Genomic DNA, 7,492 nt, shown 5'->3' with positions numbered 1-7,492 from the left:
TCTTTCTTTCTTTTCTTCATAGTTTTAATGTTACAACTACATGTGTGAGAAAAAATGGTTAAGAGAGTTAGGCATTTTAATTTCTTTTACTGCTAGAAACTTGCATGTAAGTCTAGTGTTGGGCTTTTTGTATTTATGTGTGTGTGTTTGTGTGTGTGTGTGCATGTGTGTGTGTGTGATGAGCTTATTGAGGTTGACAACTTCATCCTGTACAGCTATGTTAAGTGACCCAGTTGGGGAGAATGACATAGCAACATCCTCTTCCTCCCTCTCACAGCATCAATATCAAGATTATCAACATCATCTTCATCATTATAAAAAACATGCATAGCAAGCTTGTTTTAGGGTAGATACTGATAACGGCGCTTTACCATAAGCATAATTATTAGGCAAATAGGATCATAACTGTATTTTCTTGCAAGTTTTTTTCAGTATTGTGAAAGTATGTTAAAGCCACATAATCATAAATTCAAGTATAGGACAGTCACAAAATACAAGTTAGGTATTCTAAACCAAATCTATCTACAAATCCAGAGATAGGATAGATGGTCAGTATGGGTCTTTTTTAAAATAAGTAAGTGAAAGACAGTAAATAAATAAATCTTGCAATTTTTTTTCAGCTGTGTACCTTACCCATGAGACTATCATCTATTCTTCTTCATGATTTTTGTCCAAATATTTTATTATCCCAAATATAGATCTGTGTACTTCAGTTCTACATATTGGCCCTCCAAATGTGTTAATGTTGGTGGCATATCCTTTGCCTTTATACCATCTAAATACAAATGAAGGAAACAAGTGTAAAATCAGTAAAAATGCTGAGATAATACCTTCAACAAGTTAACTGTATTTGAGTTAACTTGTGTTTCCTCAAAAGATCTAGCTGTATGTAGGAGTAAAAATGCAGATTTAGGGCAGAAGTTGTAGCAATAAACAGAGAGCGTTTTCCTGGAACTAAAGATATTTTATGGCATGCATTTCCTCTACCTTGTCTTTTTCTGTATTATTTCAGAGTTAGAATTACGCTAAAATACCATAACTTTGTCTCTCTCTTTTACCTCCTCACGAACACAGTTCTTTGAATATGCACTATTCTTTTTCTTCTGTTTGTAAGCAAACTACAGTCTTCATATCTGAAATCCAGGTACTTTTAGCATAAGGATCAGCAAGATAAAGAGCTTCACTTTCTTTGTCTGTCTCTCTGCCATTCCGTCATTCTTCCTCTTTGTAACACATTCCTTCGAACCATTTACTTATACAAATAGATTTAAAATATTTTTTTCTTATTTTATCCACATAAGACAGACTTTAAAGTTCCATGTGTCTGTAATAATATTAGAATAAAAAATGATGACAGACAACTGGTTTATATTTGCAGTTTCAATCCATCGCTTCTATTTTAATGTGAGAATGATTTCATTTGGGATTTGTTTCTTTCAAGCATCAGGTACCAATTTATTTTTCTTTTGTAGATAACACAACAGCAACATTTATATTTTTATTTCCTAGGGGAGATACAAGGAAAAGTAAAAAACAAAATATGGTCTCATTTGGACAATAAGTACACACTATGCCAGCTGGGACCTTCTGCTGGGAGACAGAATGGGTCGGCACACTGTCTCATCAGCATTTTATTTCTCCAGCAAATTCACCTGGCTTGGCTGCAACGGAAACAGAATAGATGAGGCCTTTGATAACAAATTGTATTACTAAGAAGATAGCTTTTTAATTTAGTGTTCTAGTTAAGTTTTGTTTTCAAATGTAATATTACCATCTTTAACAAATCTTTTGTAGAGGATGGTTTCATTGATGAGGTATTTATTATCAGGAGGGAGTGTTGTACAGTGGAGAGATAATGGGGGTTAGAATGGGGCAGACCCCGGTATAAATCCTGGTTGGTCCACTTACATTATCAGGGTAGCTACTATATTAATTTATAGTAATTGCCATTGACTTAATTGTAGGCATATGGCATGCCTGGTATAAAAGTTTTACATGATTATCTCATTTATCTTAGATTCAAAGTGTAATAAAAGCTTTGTATATGTGAAAATATGAAAAAGAAAAAAAAAACTGACAGTGGTTGAGTCAGTTGTGCAGAAAGCCATTTTTGTTAAAGAGCCAAGGTAAGATTGAAATTCTGACATTCTGATTCCAGGTTTCTCTTTGATAGAAATAGTAATAGCAAATATACAACTTATTGGTTTCTTTAACAGAAGCAGAAATATGTGATAACTTGACATGATTGCATAAATGAGTAGGAATTTAGATCTTTAAAATCTTTATTTTTCTTAAGATGGTTTAGAACAAGTGGCCAGGCCCTTCATAAAAATATTATCTATGGTAAAATGACCTTATCCTGTGACCTTTATGACAATAGTTTATTTCGGTACAATTCTTCCAACTTATTGATGTTAGCGATAAAGGCATGTATTAATCAACTATAAAATAATATTTGAAAAACATTTTTCAAAGATATATATTTACATGTTTCAAATCTCAAGTCATTCATGATTATAAAATACTTTCTAGCATCTAACAAAATTAAGTAGTCAGTGAAACATTCACAGGAGTGAAAAAAAAAGTTCACATAGATATCAAATTCAAAACTTGGCATGCTGGACTGTAGTACTAGATTAACCGTTAAGTATAGATCTTAGTGCTTAGAAGGCTAATTCAAGTTTGGTGTCTCATGTAATTAATCAACATATTCATATTCTGGAAAGGTTACACTAGGGATGATGCTAGCTGTTCATAATTTTATGAGAATACTTATTACTGCTTCTTTGGAAATCAGTTTTCCATTGAAACAATATCCTGTTTCAATTTTCATGAATAAATTTGTATCATTGAAATCCTTCCAGTCTTTAAAAAAAGTTATGATTTTTACTTGCAGTTGGATTTGTATTTTTAAAATGCATGCTGATTGATATTATTAAGATTCATCATTCTGGAACTCTTTTCAAAATAAGTGTGTTCAGCTACAATTCTATATAATTTTTGGCTGGATAACAAATTCATGTCATTGAACTCTTTTTTTCCTAATTTATGCTATTATATGCCTGGTTTCATTGCTAACATTTTTAGCAAAGGGAAATGATTATTCTCCCTTTAGTATGTTATGAAAAAGTAAAAATAATTCTCTTTATTTTTGTGTTTCAAATGATGCAGAGTTAATTTTTAAGCACCTGATTTGCTTTTATCTGTGGCAGACTTATGTGGGGAATGGAGAATTGAGGTAATTCTTTTGACTAGAATGACAAAAGATTCCACATACGAACATTTTTAGATAATTAAAAACTTTGTTTTTCTCACATTTTGGGTATAACTTCACTAATTATATAATTATTTTAGTCTTTATAAACACCTTATCATGTTTTGAAGTTTATGTAAAATACAGCTCATGAAATATGTATCAAACCATCTGTAGAAAAAGTTATATAACTTTCCTTGTAAGCAAGTGATTTAATACTGTTATCATCTTTTACGTATCTTATATTGTGAGTTATAGAACTTTTTCTTCAAGTTCTTTATGACTTATTCATAATTTATTCATTTGTCAATTTAAGATATAGGTCAGAGTTTACACATTTAGGAGCCACTGATGATTTTTATCCTTGGTATTTGTTCACTTAAGCATTGTAGCTAGAGTGTTAGCTGGAATGTCAGATGGGGTCTGCCCTTTTGCCTAAATTCTGGAATAAAGGATGCATGGAACAAAGCCATAGCTTTGCCACAGGATGTACAATATTAATGAGTTAAACTTTTGTGGAAATAATCCTAGGAGGTTCTTCGATTTTTTATTATTACAACATAATTTAACTAAAGATTACTTTTAGACCTATTGTCTCAATTTATGAATTTTAGTTCTCAATAGATTTGTATTGCTAGGAACTAACCCATACTATTTTGCCCTTAATTTCTCCTATACTTTGCTTGTATTTGCTGAATATTGTGTACTATTTAATTTTTACAACAGTATAATATTTTATATTTTCCAAACTAAATTTTTAATAGATGATGTGATAATGCAAAAGTCACAAAATTAGAACTGTATAAATCTAGGATTTGAATCTAGGTTTAGATAATTCTAACAGTACTCAATTTGCTATATCACACATATAATAGATGTTAAAGTATTTTTAATTAATTTTTTTTTTTTTTTAAAGATAGGGTCTTGCTATGTTGCCCAGGATCATTACAAACTCTTGGTCTCAAGTGATTCTACCACTTTAGCCTCCTAAAATGTTGGAACCATTGCACAAAGCCTACAATATTTGTTGAATGAGGAAGTTAATGAAAAAATAAGTGAATGTCTAATTTAATGCTGTGTACTAGAAACACAGAGAATAAGAATATAATTCCCATGTAATTAAATAACTCATAATCTTTGAGAGGAGGCTTAAAGTAAATTTTTATTAGAATAAAATGCAGTAGGAAATTAAGAGGCAAAGACACACCTGCTGAAAAATTTCACACATTATCTCATTTCTTTAGTCTTCTTAACCATCTCATGGAGTAAGATATATCTAACTTTATTTAAGAATTGACAGTTAAAAAAAAAAATGAAACTAGTTCAACTGCCAATATGGCCAAATCCAAATTTAATTTACTCAAAAGTTCATGTTTAGATTTTTCAGTACAAATAGTCTGCTAGATGCCTTTAATAAATAGGTGCTGTGATTTGGCTGATTCAAAATGCCTGATATACTCAGTTCATTTTCCTTGTAACTTTCAATATAATCTGAGAAAAATTACGTGAACTGTTTGCTCTCTGCCCTGGCAACTTGCATTCTGAGTCAATTCATGATGAAATCCAACCAGAAAAGTCAGAGCCCACTTCACATAGATGTGGAAGTGCTTTGTCAACTGTCCAGTATGATCCTATGGTCATTTTGTATCTTTATTAGCCTTAGTCTGAGAAACCATAATAATGTATGAAGAAATTTATAATATGGTAGAAGAAGACAGAATACAATAAAATACGTTTGTTTCTCTTTCAAAGGCTGGCCAGTCACAAGTTATTTAGGTTATTCACTCTCAGTTACCCATCACAATATTAAGGGTAAAATATGATACAAATATACTGTTTCTTTGGTCTTTTTAAGCATCCTACTTTACCAAATAAATATCAAATAGTATTTCGTTGTAAAACTGGCATAAAACTCTACTCTTATTTTACTCTACTTATCATTAATAAAATATTAATGATACAGTCAATGAAATTATTTATTGCACCCTTAATTTACCTCAGTGAGTGAATAACAACCTTCTCCCCTTAGGACAATTCAAGTAACAAATTGATGATGTGCAATGCATGTCATGGATCAAGAGACAGTATGTGTCATATAAGCACTACTGTCAGAAAACCTTCTCTGGAGAATTAATTTATATTCACTGCACCTGTGTTCATAGTGCTTTGAGATGGCAAGTAGACTCACATTTTTTTTTCTAAATATATTATTCTACCACCATAAATCCTAAGTTGAAACTGATTTCTAACTATGTATAGATATTCGTCCACAAAAAGGTGTGTTTAGGGAAAAATGCAGTTTTAGTCAGATTATTAATTCAGTGTTAGAAGCATTTAAAATAAAGATGTATTACAAAATTATAGCATTAAAAAAGACTTTCCTAAAATGAAACCCTTTTAAAATAATTGATAATACAAATTCTGCTAAATTGTTCAAGTTTGTAAATTATTCCTAGAAAATAAGATATATATTTTAAGGAAGAAACCAACTCTTAAAGTGCTTTATTGTGTTGCAAAAGATATTTGCTAACTTGAATAACAATTGCTATGCTTATAAAGAAAGCCTGGTGATATTAGTAATCATCTCTAATATTTGCACTGAATTTTATAGTTTATAAAGATCCTATACCTGTATTATTTCAGTTAATCCTAATTGAAACTTCAAGTATGAATAGATGTTCAACACATATTTCAACATGAATTAAAGCCCTCTTATTTAATGAAGAGAAAACTATTGATCTGTTTGTTCTTGTTCCATTGAGCTTGAAAATTGTCTCATTTATGGTTCGTGGTCTGTTTTTAGCAGCCTTGAATAACACATTTATTCGGTTTTTCAGTACAGGGAAAGTGTAGGGCAAGTAAATAATCATGGTAATAAAAATGACTATTTCCAGGTATAATACTAAGCCTACATAAGAATTAGCATATTATGCCCACTAAAAACACATGAGATGAAGCTAGATATTATTATTTATCCATTTAATGAATTACTACCCTAAAACTAGGAGATCTCAAGTAATGTGTTCAACTCTTACTGCTAATAAAGACAGAAATGCAACTGGAAACTCATTTCTTCTATCCCCTGTGTGGGCAGGGCATGAGGAGAAAGGGTGCACTTTACTTAAATAAGCCTTCTAGACAAATTCTAAAAGAACTGTAATGCTACAATCTCTATCATTGAAATCTTATTTTATTTTAAAATTTTTAAAGAGCACATTAGGCTTTGCCTTACATCAGCACTTTTATAATAACATTTATAGGCCCATATCATCCTCTTTAGTAGTCAATTCTTTTGACTCAGTAGTCAGTTCTTCTGCATACTCTAGGATCCATTTCATATCAAATTTAAATTGCTTTAATAGGCCCATTGCAACAGTATACAATTTTTCTAGTTTTAAAATTCAGCCAGTGCTTTTCATGAACATTAGACTCAATTATTCATGAAGCTTTTCAAGGAAAAATGCTAAGTCTAAATGACTTCAAAGAAATAAGTGTTTTATGAAAGTTTGTGTTACTTTCCTCTTTTATAGCTTTTTATCAAAATAGTGTATAGAAGAGATCTTAAGCAATTATGGTTTAGTTCACCAATATAGATTTTTCTCAGTATAAAACAAGTTTTGAGACAATAAAAGCATGAGACCTATGTGATATTTTGCATGTATAAATAACAAAATATTAAGAGAGCCAAAATATATTTTTTTAATAAATGGATTATGTTTCTTATGACAACAACATTACTTATTGGAAGGTTTGGATAACTTCAGCAAAGTAAATTATTCGAAATATCACTTACAAAATGCACATTCTTATCAACATAGGGTTGGTTGCATATAGTTTTTCTTTTTGTAATTTAATCAAAATAATGAACATAAAATAAATGATAATAATCTCCCTTGTACTTTTTAGCCATGCATTTTAAAATAAACTTTTCTTACTTTATTAAATGTTCTTTGGAAATATATTAATGATTTTGTGATAGTGTGTTCTACAAATAACTCGTTACACATTTAGTACAACTTCTTTCTATTGGACTATAGATTTTCAAACAATTATACATTTAAACTTTTGTTTATGTTTATTTTTTTGGATGTGGTTCACTTCTTGGTTAAAAAGTGTGTATATGTAAGCCTCCAAACAAAATAAAAAATGGCCTTTCAGAAAAATGTTATTTATTTACAGAAAACATGTTAAGCCTTTAGATAATATTGTACAAATGGCATACAACATTTTAACTTCTGG

At 30.3% G+C, this 7,492-nt stretch overlaps 1 non-coding gene across 1 annotated transcript; it reads right to left on the bottom strand.

The window, feature by feature from the left end:
• Positions 1-6,359: 6,359 nt before the first annotated feature.
• LOC135272104 (U7 small nuclear RNA) lies at positions 6,360-6,418 on the bottom strand. Its single transcript, XR_010340205.1, has one exon. It is a non-coding gene; the product is annotated as a U7 small nuclear RNA (small nuclear RNA).
• Positions 6,419-7,492: the final 1,074 nt, after the last annotated feature.

The sequence above is a fragment of the Aotus nancymaae genome, unplaced genomic scaffold (assembly GCF_030222135.1).
Source record: "Aotus nancymaae isolate 86718 unplaced genomic scaffold, 86718_ANA_hifiasm-v0.15.2.pri h1tg000006l, whole genome shotgun sequence".
NCBI classification, from domain to species: domain Eukaryota; kingdom Metazoa; phylum Chordata; class Mammalia; order Primates; family Aotidae; genus Aotus; species Aotus nancymaae.
The sequence above is the reverse complement of the archived record's forward strand: the minus strand, read 5'-3'. Positions and strand labels throughout refer to the sequence as shown.